Raw genomic sequence first — 16406 nt, 5'->3', positions numbered from 1 at the left:
CAGGTTCTATGTGGGCAGTGCGGATGCCAGGGCTGGCTTTGGGATGTGCAACCTGTGATCTATGCCTGTAATTTAGAGGATTTTATCTATAACTTTAATGCTGAGTTTTTATGTGAATTCCAATTTATCTATACCTGCAAAGCTGTTATTTTGTGTAAATCTTTATCTGCTATGCTATGTTTCCATACATTATTTATGTTTACCTGCAAATACAGGATTTGTATTCAGTTGATCAATACCTGGAGTGCTGTTGTCATGTGTTGTTTATTTGATCTATACCTTCAGTGCTGAGTTTACATGTGATTTCCAGTTGATCTATACTTGCAATGCTGGGTTTGTGTGTTCTGTTGATCTATACCTGCAATGCTATGTTTCCATACATTATTTATGTATACCTGTAAATACAGGGTTTTTATGTCTTATTCAGTTGCATGTGCTGTTTCCATGTGTTATTTATTTGATCTATACCCAAACTACAGGGAGTAGTACAAAGGGACTTCTCAAAGTCAAACAGTGCAGTCAGAAGGAGGGAAGACTACTGACTCTCACAGTGTTCCCCAAATCTGCAGTCAGTGTGGCACATATTTTTTTTCTTGGTGTCGTAGCAGAGAGAGTGATTGCATGCTAGGGAGCGTGAAACGAGGCCCAAGGAAATGCTTGGGTAGGGTCCAATAGTTATCTAATATTTTTATATATATTGGCAGCAGAGTCTAATATTAAAGAATGAAAAATAACTGCCAGTTCAACTGTTATTTTGAAATCATATTTCAATCAAGGCCTTTCCTTCAAAGAGATAAGTGCATATTATGTAGTTAAAAATGGATGTCTAACGCATATATCTATATATAATATACTACTTTGGTCCCTGTCCCCCCATGTGCCCCCCTAAATATGAAAGCTAGAGATGCCACTGATGCTCTCAGAGATTGTGTGGCAAGCGGTCCCCATCGAAAGGGATAAAGATACTAAATCTTCTAACTGCCCATGCCACTCCCTTTCTCCAGAGAGAGGGGAAAGAAAAAAGGGGGGGAGAGCAAAGGGGGAGGTAGCAGAGAGAAATAGAGGTGTAAATAAGTGAAGCACTGCTCTATGAGGCCAAATGAGGCAAAATTATCAGAGATAATAGATAGATAAGTGAGATTACTCCCACACATACCAAGTACTTTCATTTTTCCTGTTTACCAATGACTGGGGGCAGAAAGGTTGAGGATTTCTGATTTGTCCCACTAATCTTAAAGAAATGGCGGGTCAGAGACCACGAAGAGCAGGTCCTCTACATATGCCATGATTTTACGATGCACTTGGGAACATGTTATCCCAGATAAAAAGACTCCGGAGAATGAATTCAAAGCCTTTGTGCAATGTTGGAGCAAGTGTTTGATTAAATATTGTATAGACAAGAATAGCATATGCAGAAAGTGTCTGACATTTCATCTGGTCTAAAAGTGATAGGACCAGTTTGGGTTTTAATTGCATAATTGCAGTTGTTTCTTAAGGGAGAGCCTGGCTAACAGCATCCCAAATTTGTTGCCATGTACATAAAATAGCCCCTTAGTCTTAAGGAAAGAACATGGAATCAGCTTGTTCAACAGATCAGATGAACAACCAATCCCCCATAATCCTCCTTTTGACAGTGATTGTTTGTGCATCCTCTCTAATCTGCAATCAATTGAAAGAGCATCATACTTTCTTGGGTGCGGATCTTTTTTAAAAAATGAGTAGCCTTCTGAAAAAAAAGGACTCTAATGACATGCTTATGGGCCTCCTATACATTAGGGATTTTACAATCAGGGTGGAGATTTCATGAAAGTAATGTTTCAGATTGTGTGGCTAAACAAGGACCTCTAAACAAGGACTATGAGTTTTAAAATACACTATACAATTTTAATTTATATTCAACTACCTTCCCTATTATCAGGAAAGTATCAGACCTTAGTCTATCAACTGAAAGGCTCTGGTAGAGTTTAGATACGGGTACACAACTATACAGATTCTATAGAGGCCCAGGCTCCAGGGGAGAGGTGATTAGGTAGTTGAGAGTGTATGTGAGGGCAAGTACGTCTAAAGGCATGCAAGTGTGTGAATGCAATGGTAGTGTAAATGTATGTATTTTTTTTTATTATTACAAATTTACAATTACATATCAACATATAACATAACTTCCTTGCAAAAAAATTCATCGAAAAGTTGGATTTTAATATCTTAGCATACTTAAGATGATTTATAATATGGTTTAAAAATCAAAGAGACCACGGAAATGCGGATGGGCGGCCCGGCCATGTAGCTGCCGTATGGGATTACTATATATGTCTGTCGTCGTTGATGAAAGGATAAGTCCTATGCTCCTATATGTATGTATTCTGACCATCTGTCCATTATTGTTACTGTTTTGGACCTAAAGGGTATAGAATGAATAAATGGTGTACTTGAGCCAGACTGAGAGGATCCCTGACTGGTTCCTGGGGCAAGTTCTTATGTGTGCAATCAGGGTTCTGAGGTCAGTCCTATGTGTGCAAAATAGGTGCTGGTGCTGGTCTGTGAGCTATGCCTGCAATGTGGGCGCTCTCATCGCCGTGGGTAAGTCATGTGTATGATGCCCTTATATGACCCCACCTTCAGGGTCATTATACAGGGGGTAGCAAAACAGCCTAAGGCGACAAAAATCCTTGTACTAGCCCTGACTTAATATGTTCTTGGTCTTCTGTGTATAGATTGAATTAAAGCTTCCAAAAATGAACTTCCTGCTCCAGTATTATTCTGCATGGGTAATTAATATATGTTTTTCTATTGACAGGGTAAGGTAAACTGCAACATATAATCGTGTCAAATACTAACAATTTAATCGTTTGGTGGAACTACATGAGGGCATGATTGAAACTCTTTGCCTTAGGTTAAAACAAGATGAAAATCAAAATGACTCTGTTGCCCAAGTTGTTATATCTTTTTCGTTCTATCTCCTTGCCGATCCATCGGAAAGATATTGCGGGCCTTCAGGGGGCTATTGAGAGGTTTGTTTGGCAGGGCCGAAGGAGTAGGTTTGCTAGATCGACCCTTTATAGGTCGAAGAAGGCTGGGGGACTTTCCGCTCCCCTCCTTTATGAATACTATGTTGCGGCTCAATTGGCTTCTATCCCTCTCGGTGCGCCCATCACCTGCGCGCTGGGTTCAGCTGGAGTCTGATCTCACTTCTGGGGCGAATCTCCGATGGCTTATGTGGCTTCCTACCCTGGATAAACGCAGGCTCTCCGACAGCCCTACCCTCCTACATTCCTTTTCTCTCTGGTACTGGATTCGTCGCAAATATAAGCTTATGGACAATGGGTCTCGATTGACACCGGTGTTCCAAAACCGTGATTTCCCAGCAGGTCTTCAGGTTCGCCCGTTCCAGTGGTGGGTCGACAGGGGACTCGTTACAGTGGGAGACCTGCTCCTGAACAACCGACCCTACTCGTTCCAGCAACTGACATCATTGCACAACATCCCTGCGTCTGAAACTTTTCGGTACCACCAGATTTCTCATTTTCTCCTTCTGTTTCTCAAGCGCTACCCGGATTATGTTCCTACCTTTTATGAATATGTATGTGTACGCTCCCATAAAATTGGTGGATCGATTTCCCTACTGTACAACCATATCCTGGGGGTGAAATACCCGTCCTCACCCTCTTTTGAAAGCCAATGGGAGACCGACCTGGATCAAACCCTCGATTCCTCCGATTGGGGGGAAATTTATGAGAACGTTTGGAAAGTCACCGCCTGCACCCTTGTCCAGGAGAATTGCTTTAAGGTGTTGTCTCGCTGGCATCTTACTCCTTCACGCCTGCACCGTATGTTCCCGACGCATTCACCTCTATGTTTCCGTGGCTGTGACGAGGCCGGGACCCCACTACATATTTGGTGGACCTGTCCTAAGCTTGTGCCGATATGGGCCCATTTCTTCAGCCTGCTGAGCGATGCACTTGGGGAATCCCTCCAACCCGAGCCCTGGTCGGCCCTTCTTTGTAGAGGCTATCCCTCGGACGCTTTGGCTAAACCAGCACAACGTCTTATATTTCGTGTTTGTACGGCGGTCCGTCTTGCTATTGCCCAAGTGTGGAAATCTGGCACTCCTGAGCTGCACGTTATTGAAGCTAAAATTTGGCATATGCTGAAGATGGAAAAAATTACGGCTTACTTGCATGACCAGTCCCATATTTTTCTTCTCACCTGGGGACCATGGATGGAGAAGTTTGGGATGTCGCCTGCATCACTCCCGTGGATCTGACCTATGGCTGCTGAGGCTCTGAGGTTCTCGACTGTCCCCTATCTTGTTTCTTTCTTTTTTTTTTTTTTTTCCCCCTCTTCTTTTTTCGGTACTTCTCTTTTGTCTCCTGACTTGATCTTTCTTCTTTTCTCTGGACTTCTTTCTGGAGATGATTTTCGAGGCTTACACCTGCTCCAGACTCACCAACGCTGACATTCTGTGAGCTTAATGTACGCCTTTCTGGGCCCTGGTTAATCGGGCGTCACGGCACGGGTCTGTTATTGTGTTACAGCTTATTCACATCGCCCCCTATAATGTGATTATCTCGGTTGTCCTGATATGTACACTGTATCTACGATGTCGTGTATTGTCTGTATTTGAGCTCTCTGGAAGTCATCTTTTCTATTGACAAAATAAAAATTGCTTTTAAAAAAAAAAAAAAAACAAGATGAAAATCTTGCTATACTTGCTAATTTTATAGTACTCCCACACCTTAATGTTTGTATGCTTCAAAAAAAAATGTTACACTAAAATAGTGCTGAATGTATTATTTAAAATTAAACATTAGTACATGTCAAAATGTTATTTCCATTTGTTATTAAAGTGTTACAAGTTCAACTGAGTATACATGTTTAAGAAAACAGGTGATTCTAACACATTTCTACATTGTATATTTCTAAAGCTGTATAATAAAATACAGGTTTTAACTTGTTAATGCATTCCGGCAACATATCTTAAATATAGTCGTAAAATCCAAGCAATTTTTGCAAGGTTATTTATTATTTTTTTTTAAATAAATGTTTTATTTCATGCTGAATAGTCAACCTGTTGGCTTGGTTGCCAGATAGAAAACTTTGCTGACGATAAGCTAGAAGCAAAAACTATACTGCAAACTGTTCCTATTCAACGCATTCAAAACTATTTAAAGCATTTCACAAAAGAGCAGTGACATTTATAGCTGGTACCTATTATCACCACAGCAAAACATAGCTATTTTAGGAAATTCTAGGAAATATTTTATTTCAGAAATACCAAAAAAACCACCATATTTTTTTCTTAATATTAATATGTTTATGTAGTGCAATCATATTCTGCAGCTCTGTACATAATGAGGACATAACATAATACATCAAATAACACTTTGCAATTAAAAAAAAAGTTGAGGAGGGCTTTGCTAGCGTATAAACTAGAAAGAAGCAATGTTATATTACAGGAGAGGTGAAAAATGCAAACATATTGGGTGTACTACTCACAGAATTTTATTCCAGCACAAATATTTTTTTTATAAATTATATCACTAGACATGAATATAGACGAATGAAAGCTTAAAAAAGATATTTTGGGAAACACTGTGGGAAGTTCAATTTTAGAGTGACTGAGTCTTAGGAATTGGTCGTGCTTCTAGAGGTGAGGCAATTAGTGAAAAAGGGAGATCAGCCTAAAAAAGGGGTTGATCTAAATGTCCTCAGCACATAAGTGGTACTGTAAACATTTTATTTAACAGTTTATTTTTTTACAAAGTTTATTCTATAAGAGGTGTCATGTAAAGTACAGACTATATGCGATTGGTTAACCACAATTTGTAGAAAGTACTAGAAATATGTGCAACAAATACTATTTGATTGGGGAAATTGGTAAGAATCAACATCGGTTATCCTTAAGATGGACTAAAAACTGCATATAACAATCTCTTCTAGCATTGAGTGGTGGTGTGTTATTTTACCTCATTTTCTTTGTTTCAGTTTATTTTGCTGTGAGTTACTGTGTTTGCTGTGTTCCCTTAAAACTGTGGCTCAAGGGTTTACTGTTTATGTTCTACCTAAAATAATTAATTCTCCCCTTATATTGTTTAAACCAGTTTACAGCTTTACTTGCTAAACATGTTAGTCTTGGTGCTCCTCATTAGTGCTAAGACATCGATTCAGTGCAAGATGGACGAATCAGCGTGTGTGTCTGTATTAGAATATGGTGTTAAAGTGAGTGTGTATGTGTTAGCCTGAGTACGTACAGGTATAAAGTGTATGTAGGTTTGTGTGTATGTCTGAGAAAACTTATCTCAGGCCCCAGTAACCCTAGGCTTACCCCTGCTTGTTGTTCAGATGAATTAAAGCTTAGCTTCCCTATTATACTCGTGTGTTTTTTAATGAAAAGATCTCTAAAAACTTCTGTATGTACATCAAAGGGCTGTCTAGGGGTCACCTGTGTGGCAATATTTTTTCCTGAATAGGTTTTTGAGTTAGGGGTGTGATAAGTTATGTTCATTCTCATGAGAGGTGGCAGGTCATTTATATAAACCCTGATAGGAACATGGTGGGACCATAATATGGTCTGACTTGGACATCTACTATAGAGCTCCATTTATATGTATGATGAGGCAGATAATACTCCAATTGCTGTGCAGGTACATTTCCTGTCATGTGGTATACTGCCATGGCTCTGGTGCTGGAGGCATTGCACTAGTTATATATATATATATATATATATATATATACAGGGCCGGCCCTATAATGGGGCAGACTGGGGCAATTGCCCCAGGCGGCACTTTAGAAGGGGCGGCACTTTGCCGCCCCAAGCGCTTTTTTTTTGTTTTTTTTTTTGAAGCGGAGGAGAGAGAGGGGCACCGAGTGGTTTTCGCTTACCCGCTCGGCCCCCTCTCTCTCTCTCCTCTGCGGCGAGTCTCCCAGTTCGGTCCCAGTGCCGGCTTGTAATGCAGAGCGCCGGAAGTGACGTCAATTTCCGGCGCTCAGCATTACAAGCCGGCACCGTGGCAGAGCAGGGAGACTCGCCGCAGGACTGTTTAAAGGTAAGTACCGGGGGGGGGGATCGTAGATTATGGCGTCGGCGAAGTTTAAAATGCCGCCCCCCCCGGCATCGGCGGGTGGGGATGGTGGGGCGGGGTTTTAAACTTCGACCCAGGCGGCGTTAAGTCTTCGGCCGGCCCTATATATATATATATATATATATAATTGGATGGCATAATGAATGCATATTAAAATACTTATCAACTAAACATTTATATGGGGACAAACAAAAGTAAAATTGTTGTGCACTTAAATGAGTCTGGTTAACTTTATCTGTATCTGGTTGAAAATTTTAAAGTCCACTATTAAAATTCGGAAAAAATAAAAAATGTAAAAAAAAAATGTCAAGTTGTACTTGAAATGTGAAACACCATGAGGCCATTAGATTGCTCCTAGTATGAAACAAAGTGAATCAAATACATTTTGTTGTATTCAAGGTTACAGAGTTTCAGTCAATGGTAACTGGATTTTACGAAAAGACTTTTAAGAAACATTTTCTTGAAATTCAGACCATTTATAGAGTGCCAACTGATATATACTGTCACTATAAAGATGAATTATTAGGGAGCTATCCTTGTAATAAAAGTGTGTCCTAATATTGGTGTGGATGTTTGAAAGTGATAGAATGCAGATGTGTTTGGTTAGCATTGGAACAAAATTGGCAATTATAAAGTTGAAAATGTGATAATCAGTTGACCAATCTGCTGCCTACTCAGCCTTTTACTGGAATCCTAGACACTTTCTTTTAACTTATTTTAATAGGTACAATGTGCACATTTGCATAATTTTTTGTATTCTAAATAATTATATGATAGTGGTAGTATTTTGTTAAACTTTTACAATAAAATCATCATTAAATATCAATTCTTATTGAATATGATTGTGACAGACCTTACATTACCAGACAGTGAGATAACAGTGAATAAATAAATATTAAAAATGCATACTTGTTACCCAACATACTGTATTTGGCTTTGTCAATTAGTTAGCATTTAAATCAGAGTAAAAGTTAGGGAGGCAACCAGACTGCAAGTTCAGACTAAGCTACATACTGCATATCAGTCAGAATGAATGGACAGATGTAATTAAATCAAGCATGACAGTATGTGTTGTACATGTGTCTACAGCACTGCACATTTAATTTCTATGATTTCATGGAAAAAAGCACTCTGGAGATTTTTTTTCCTTACTTCTGTTCAGTTTTACATGAGGGTTTTTAATAACTGAAAACAGAACTGAAATTCTGTTTTATAGGAGACAATAATAAAGGTATATGTATGTAACCTTTTTTAGAAGTGTATGTGTATAATATATATATATATATATATATACAAGTGACAGAAGAAGCGTAGAACAAGAATAGGCAACACAAGCGAAGTTGCATTAAAGGACATGGGGACACAGAAGCGGGTGGCAGAGAAGATAGGGAGACATCAAGAGACAGTGTGAGAGAGTATGAAAGTTAGAGTGAGTGACAAGGAATTTGTTTCAGAATTGAAAAAACTCCCTCAACTTGGTCCGAACCAAAAGGGCAGGAAACAGAATTTGTGGTCCAAAAATGAAATGGACAACACGTGGATGGCCGGTTGTGTGTGCGTCGCTTACCTGGAGAACACATGGCACCAGGTTGCATCCATGGAAGCTCCACCTCGCAACTTACAGGACTTAAACGATCTTCTGCTATTGTCTTGGTGCCAGATACTGCAGCACACTTTCAGAGGTGAATCACGTTTCCTTTTACATCACGTGGATGGCTGGGTGCGCATGCATCACATGCCTGGAGAACACATGGCACCAGGATGCATCCATGGAGGACCCACCTTGCAACTTTGCTAATATCTTCTGCTAATATCTTGGTGCAAGGTACCACAGCACTCCTTCAGAGGTGTAGTTATCTATTCCTAGGTGTCCATAATGATTGTGTCAGCATCTGAGGATGATTTCCCCATACTTCTTTGGGAGTACCAACTGCTTCTGACTAGGATTGTCATGATACTGAACTTCTCAGTACAACAGTCCGTCTTCTACATGGATTCCATTCTCCCCGAGGATTTGTTTGTAAGCCAGCTGGGAGCCTTCAGAATCTGATTACTAGTCTTCAGAGATTGCCTTACCACAGGGTTTTGAGTCTAAGCTTCTTGTTTCTCTTTCAAGCTGATAACATTGGGGAGTCTACACTAACAGATACATAGTCATCAGTATGGCCTTATGAACACATACTACTGAATTAATGAACCTCAGTTCTCAGATATTTATGTTATTTTTGTTTCCTACACTGCAGTAAGTAGGCCAGCGAGTTGTGACATTGCATCAGTTCCTACATTCTTGAGGCCTTGCTTGTACTTCAAGAAGAAGTTATACAGTGCAATTTTGTTATTGTTAGAATGTATGTAAGGGGGTTGTTATCAGTCCTAATCTTGAACATAATTCGATAATAAGATAATCAGGTAATCATATAATACTTATAAACAAGACACACGATTGTAGCTTTAAGGGTTGCTTTCACAATTTATGTCTGCAAACACTAGGCCGGAATGTGGTGCTTCCTAGAACTTTCTATCACTTGTTACGTCAGAAGAACTCAATCAGGAGAAACTTTAATACCTCTAAACTATCCACATTTTTATTTCGCATAGTTGATATTAAAACTTATTCAGAAATGAATATTGCACAGATTGTAGCCATTAACCTCTCCCTTCACACTCCTACATAAAGAAGCAAATCAGGTTAGACAGGTGCTACACTTAAAAACGCCTAATGATATATGATTGTGTCAGCATTAATAGTTGCGTGGTAGCTAAATTCTAAACTGGGATGTATGAAGTGGGCTCAATTCTAATGGCATTATATGTATGTCTAAAAGGTTATGTCAGTATGTGCATACATGCATAATGTATTGCCAGAAAATAAAAGCCTCACTATATCCAACAAAAAGGATGTTAAGGAAGTGTGGGTGTAAGAGACCATAGTACAACTAACTATCAATAAATCTCATAATGCAAAAACAAACAGCGAGCACGGTTGGTGATATTGTAAAAGGCCTAAAGGCCTATTGCTTTTTTTAACAATGCTTCCATTACAGACAGTCACCAAACCAAAAACAACAATACTGTTATATATATATATATATATATATGAAGACATAAAACATATAGAGGTAACCACTATATATAAAGGATATTTTTTTTACAAGACGGAATGCTAATGCATATTTATATTAAAATAGATTAAGTTGAGCTTATGAAGGCAAACATGAAGTTCTGACCAGCAGGCTTGACTTGTCACAAAAGGAGCCGCACAAGCCATAGCAGAGTTGGCTCAAACATTTCCTGTCTTTTCACCCAAACCCTGGAACCTGAAGGGAAAGTCTACTTCAAATTAGCAGCCAGGACTGACCACTGATGTTAGTGGGCGGTCCCGATAATGCAAGTGGGTGGTCCCACTGACATCGGTAGGTGGTCCCACTGACATTGGGGTACTCTCGCTGACATCATTGGATTTTCTCACTGATGTCAGTTGGCATTATATGAGTGGGCGTTCCTGCTGATGTCAGTGGGCATCCCCGCTGATGTCAGTGGGTGTTTCCACTGACATCGCGAGAGACACCACAATTTAAAGAGGAAATGGGCGGGGAGTGGGGCCCCGGAGAACTTGAGTGTTGACCTTGAGAACAGTTGCAAGCACATTAACCCCAATCATTTTAGCTTAGAGGCTGTCCCACTTATCTACCACCCTCTCAGTAAAGTAACATTTCTTTGCATTAGATTTAAACATCTGACCCTCAAGTTTGCATTATGAATGCTTGTTCTAACATTTCCCTCCTATCAAAGAGGATGGCAAAAGTTGTAGAAAAAATAACTCACAATGTACAATTAATATTTCAATGAAACATGACATCTAAACATGTAATAGGCAGTATGACCATGACGTTGTTAGTTGGGCTTAGTTATTACATTCAATTAAATTCAATTCTTGAAATATATTACAATTGCAATACAAGTGATTTTTACTGATGCCTTAAAAATACCTTGAAGCAGTTTATGTAAGTGTATTGTGTTACTTGAAGTAACGGTGCAACACATGTGGTCATGGTTTTCTTTACCCTTTGGCAGTAATTTTAATTTGATCTCTTTGTAGAATATATGGATACTCATAACTAGTCAATTTAGTATTTTTGAACCCCTGGCAATATGTAAAGTGAAAACGGCTTAGCACATTATTCATTACTGTTTTAAATTAAAAACCTTATTCCTGCTGCTTTTAAATTTCATTTATTCTGCTTAAAATAAAATTCAACTGATGACACAGTATATACTGTATTTTGAACTGGTAAAACTGCAATATAAATATATTTATTGACTAAATGTATTTAATGTATGGCAGATGATACCTATCAGACCAAGGTCTTGACAGTTGTAGAACTTCAGATATGTTAGCTGGTGTCCACTTGACCAACTGTTGCCAGAGGCACAGTACATGGCCGTGGAATATTTATTTATATTTAAAAATGTGCTTGCAATCAATTCTTTGGCTGTCTGTCCTTGCATATTTCGTCTTCGTGGTTCTTACATCTGGCCCACTTCTGCTTTGAGACTGACCCCGTGTCTTTTGTACTCTTAATTCTTAATTTTATTATTCTTAATTTATTTGCACTGTTATATCCTATTTCTTTCCTTCTCCAAGATGGTTAGATGATACACAAGGGTTTTTGTTTGTGATTGTTACAACTTGTGTCCAAACCCAAGAGATAGGGAGGACCAGTGTCACGAGAAACCTCAGTTCCATGAGCATAAACCCTCAGATTTGTGCAGCCCCAAGATAACAGGAAATAACTCTCAAGGAGAAGAAGGCAACAGACTTGAGTGATGCCAGGAACTAGACACAGTCGTACACAGAAGTTCAGAAGTGTACCAGGAACAGTAGTCATGAACTGGTAAGCATACCTGGAACTGAAATCATGAGCAAGACAAGTAGAAGAATGAATCGGGAACAGTGCAGGAGTTAAATACCTACTAAGGTCAATTAGTGGAGAAATTATCTGTAGACAATGCTGCAGACTAGGCTGGAGACTGCAAATAGACTTGGAATGCTTAATCAGAAATGAGTGAATCTGGGTGAAGTAGGTATACAGACCCAGCAATCAGATAAATAAGTGCCTACAGGGGTGGAGTCAAGTAATTGGTATCTACTCCCAAAGCAAATTCTCTGGAAAAAAAAATATTCTTTGGCAAAGGCCAAATCCACCATTCCTAAATTCAAAATCTAGGAAAAAACAAATACTGGCGAGATGAAACATTAATCTCTCAACCACTCATCCTTTCTCTGTCTCATGTGTTTACTATTTTCATTATTGGAGTCGGCTGTGTTCCAATCTATTCTCCAATACTTTGTGACTTGTGCTGAAAATTTTTGACCTTTAAATATCATATTTATATACTAAAATGTATTTGTAAATTATTGTAATTTGTGGCAAGGGGCATCACACTTCTCATGTCATGACATCATACCTTGCACCTGATTTCTGTAGCAATAACAATAACTAAATGAGTAAAATTACAACAAAATTGAGTTTTGGAGATTTAAAAGATAAAACTAAGTGAACAACTGGAAAACAGCTCAGGGCATTTACAATGAAGTCTGCATTGTGCCCACAAGTACCCTTATTGTTTAATTATACAACTGGAAAAACATCTTTAGAATGACAATGAGATGCATTACCTTTTTACACAATTGCCACATATTCTAGGAATGAAATAAGAAAGCTAAAGGTGTTACCCTATTTCATCTTGATTTTGGTGTTCTTCAACTTCATCACACTTCACAATTTGATCTGAACAATAATACTCCAGTAGCTAAAACAATCACCAAAAAAACTAGAAAGTAACAAATCGCCAAAAATAAAACAAGGAATATACAGGTATATATTCCATATATATATATATATATATATATATATATATATATATATATATATATATTCCAGAGCGTCTGATGTAAATAACATATGACACTATCCATAACAAGTTCATAATAAACACTAATTAGATACATAGAGTTCTCTGTCACGTGGAAATAGGAGTACATAAATTAGAAGCATCATTGTTATGTACTTACTTATTAAGAATGTGTTAAAAATTTCTATAAAATAATTTATGCCTATTCACTAAACATAGATCAAATGAGAGTTGCCAATTGAAGTACATATTTCCTATGGCCAACTCACGTACAGAGTTGAAAACAACAGCAACCTAGGAATTTATAAGGAACTAACATTAATTTAGAATTCTACAGTTTACAGTATAAAAAGGAAAGTATACTATTTGTAATTAAGTAGTAACTTATGTTATGTATACATCTGGAATATATATATTCTGGCAAGGTAACGGAGTCTGTCTATATCAGTGGCAGGTTGGAACGCTCAATATTCCCAGCATGAGGGGTTAATTTCTGGAAGTCAGCAGATGGATCCAATTAACCTGCACTGAGATGTTTAAAGGGCGGCCGTTAGAGGTATTAGTTGTCTGAAAAAACAGGGAGAGAGGCAGTCAAGCCAGAGGCCCTAAGACTTTATGAGAAAGGTCCACACAAACTAGTGTTGCGCTGTTACTACTTTATGACTGGGACTGGATTAGCTGGCCAGTTGGTTAGGGAGAGAGAATCATTTTGTATAGGTAGTCTCCAAGATGGAGTAGGATTTTGTTTTGTTTTGTATTTACACTGTGAAGCACAACACTGTGGACCTGAAAGAAAGCTACAATAAACCACATTTTGCTTTTATCCTGCTGGTGTTTTGGAGTTTCTTGTTTGTAACCGGGCTATCCTGCCGCAATATATATATGTGTGTTTGATGGTGATATATAAAACAATACATAATAATAATAACTACAGTAGTCTAAAGACCTTTTGATTGACAACAGGCAGAGCCGGCCTTAGGTGTTCTGGCGCCCTGTGCGGACTACTCCTCTGGCGCCCCCCATCCCAAAAAAAGAAAGGAATAAAAACTTGTAACAAAACTTGTAACAAAACCCCAATCACTATATACTAAGCCAAACATTGATGTGGTGTAGGCGTACCACTTCATTGTCTGGCTTAGTAGTAGAGATGCACCGAAACGAATTCTGGACTGAAACCGAAAGTGCAGCATTTACCTGGCCATAAACCGAATATGACACCCCCCCACACCATAAAAAAATCTTTTATTTAAAGTAAGTAAAACACCAAAATAGGACAAACAATTAAATAACAATAATATATATATATATATATATATATATATATAATTAACAGCAATCACATTCCTATCATGCCCAGGCATACCCAGATTCCAGGATGTACTCGCAGACTTGGCATGATAGGAGTATGATTGCCCTATCTACCCCTTCTCACTCCCTTCTCCCTATCTACTCCCATCTAACTATCTACCCTTTCCCTCTTTGAAGTTCACTTCCCTTTCAGGAGTCCTGCGGTGGGGGTGCAAGGCCTCTGCCTCCCAGCTCTGCCACTGTATGGAACAGTGGCAGAGTGATGGGAGTTATGATGTACTTTTAGAGCATAATTAGATCATGAAAAAGACATTGGAAATGGTACAACATAACACCCATCACTCTCACACACTTACTAATCCACACGTATACCAATCCACACGTATATACCAATCCGCACGTATATACCAATCCACACATATACACTAATCCACGCATATACACTAATCCACACATATACACTAATCCACACATATATACCAATCCACACATATATACCAATCTACACACATACCAATCCACACACATACCAATCCACACACATACCAATCCACACACATACCAATCCACACATACACCAATCCACTCTCACTGAATGCTTTCCTACCTTTCCTCTTTTCTCCTTACAGCTCCTTCTTCTTCTCTTCGCACCTCTTCTTTAGTTCTTCCGGGTCAGAGGGCACGGACAGCGGTGGGCGCGGCTACAGTGTTGTGCTCTGGGATCTAACAACAAACCCCGGCGCACAGCAGCTGTTGCCGCGCGGATCACAAGGGAGCGGTATCGGAGGTCTTTAACAGACCTCCGGCTCCCTTGAGTGATTTTAAGCCGGGTTCAAGGGAGATCCTTGAACCGGCTTAAAATCACTCAAGGGAGCCGGAGGTCTGTTAAAGACCTCCGATACCGCTCCCTTGCGAGCCTGCTCCTCCAGCGGCGGACATTACTGTCCGTCTCTGGAGGGGTGCCGGGTGCCCCCCTGATGAGCGGTACCCGGTGTGGACCTACCCCACCACCCACCTCGAACCCCCCCCGCTAGGTACGCTATTGGCGGCAGCGGTACGCTACGGTGGCGGCGCACCCCGCGGCGGCGCCCCCTGGAGTATGGCGCCCTGTGCGGTCGCACAGGTGGCACACCCCAAAGGCCGGCCCTGACAACAGGTATGAATGCATTAGGAAAGGAGGTTTCTGAACCATTGAGGTTACAGTCTAAGCAGCTTTAAGACACTTTTCAACTATGTTCCAAATTTTACCTGGCTTCCTCATCTTTTTATGAGTTAAAAGCCATCTCACATAAACTTGACTATATCTCACAATTTCACATTTACAGTAACACATATCATTGCTCCACCCAATTGTGTTCACTTCATACCTATTTGCAATGCTCCATCAAAATCAGCTAGCCCTACCTCCTGTGTCCTGTGTCCTGAGTCACCGAGAAGCATATCTGGAAGGTTATTTATCATGGAAGCTATATATATATATACTGAAAGTTATTTGAGGTAGCTATGTGGTTTTCCACGTGAGACCTAATTACTAAGATTCCAAGTTCCAAGTAATATAATGTATACTGGTCACATGTCATATGAAGATAAACATGTGAATTGTTTACAGCATCTAATATTTAAAATAGGAAATGTCTAACATCTTCTGCAGACAATCAATATTTCTACTCATCACAGCATACATCACACATTTCATTGAGAAGGAAATCTGTGATGTATTATTTAATGAATTCTTGATAAAAGAATATTTATCAGACAATGAATACGGAATTGTTAGTCAACAGTATATTCTACAGCTAAATCAGTCTGAAGCAGCAAAAGCTTTCATTATTGAAAGCCCTTGTCCCAACCTCAGCTTTAATATGCAATTCTGTTTTTAAAACAAGCTTATAAAATGTATATTATGAAGAGCATTTCATGACACTGAAGTAGTCAGTGAGTGAGAGTGTGAAAGAGCATGAGAGAGTGAATAAGGGTAAGTGACAATGTAAACTTCCCTCCGATTTTAAATCCAAACAAAATATGCTTTACTAGATTTTACTAGCGGTATTTTAACACTTTTTATTCAACTATTTTGCCACCAGTCGGTACCAAACATTGCAG

Source organism: Spea bombifrons, chromosome 3 (genome assembly GCF_027358695.1).
Source record: "Spea bombifrons isolate aSpeBom1 chromosome 3, aSpeBom1.2.pri, whole genome shotgun sequence".
Classification (NCBI taxonomy): Eukaryota; Metazoa; Chordata; class Amphibia; order Anura; family Pelobatidae; genus Spea; species Spea bombifrons.
Note: the sequence above shows the minus strand (reverse complement) of the source record.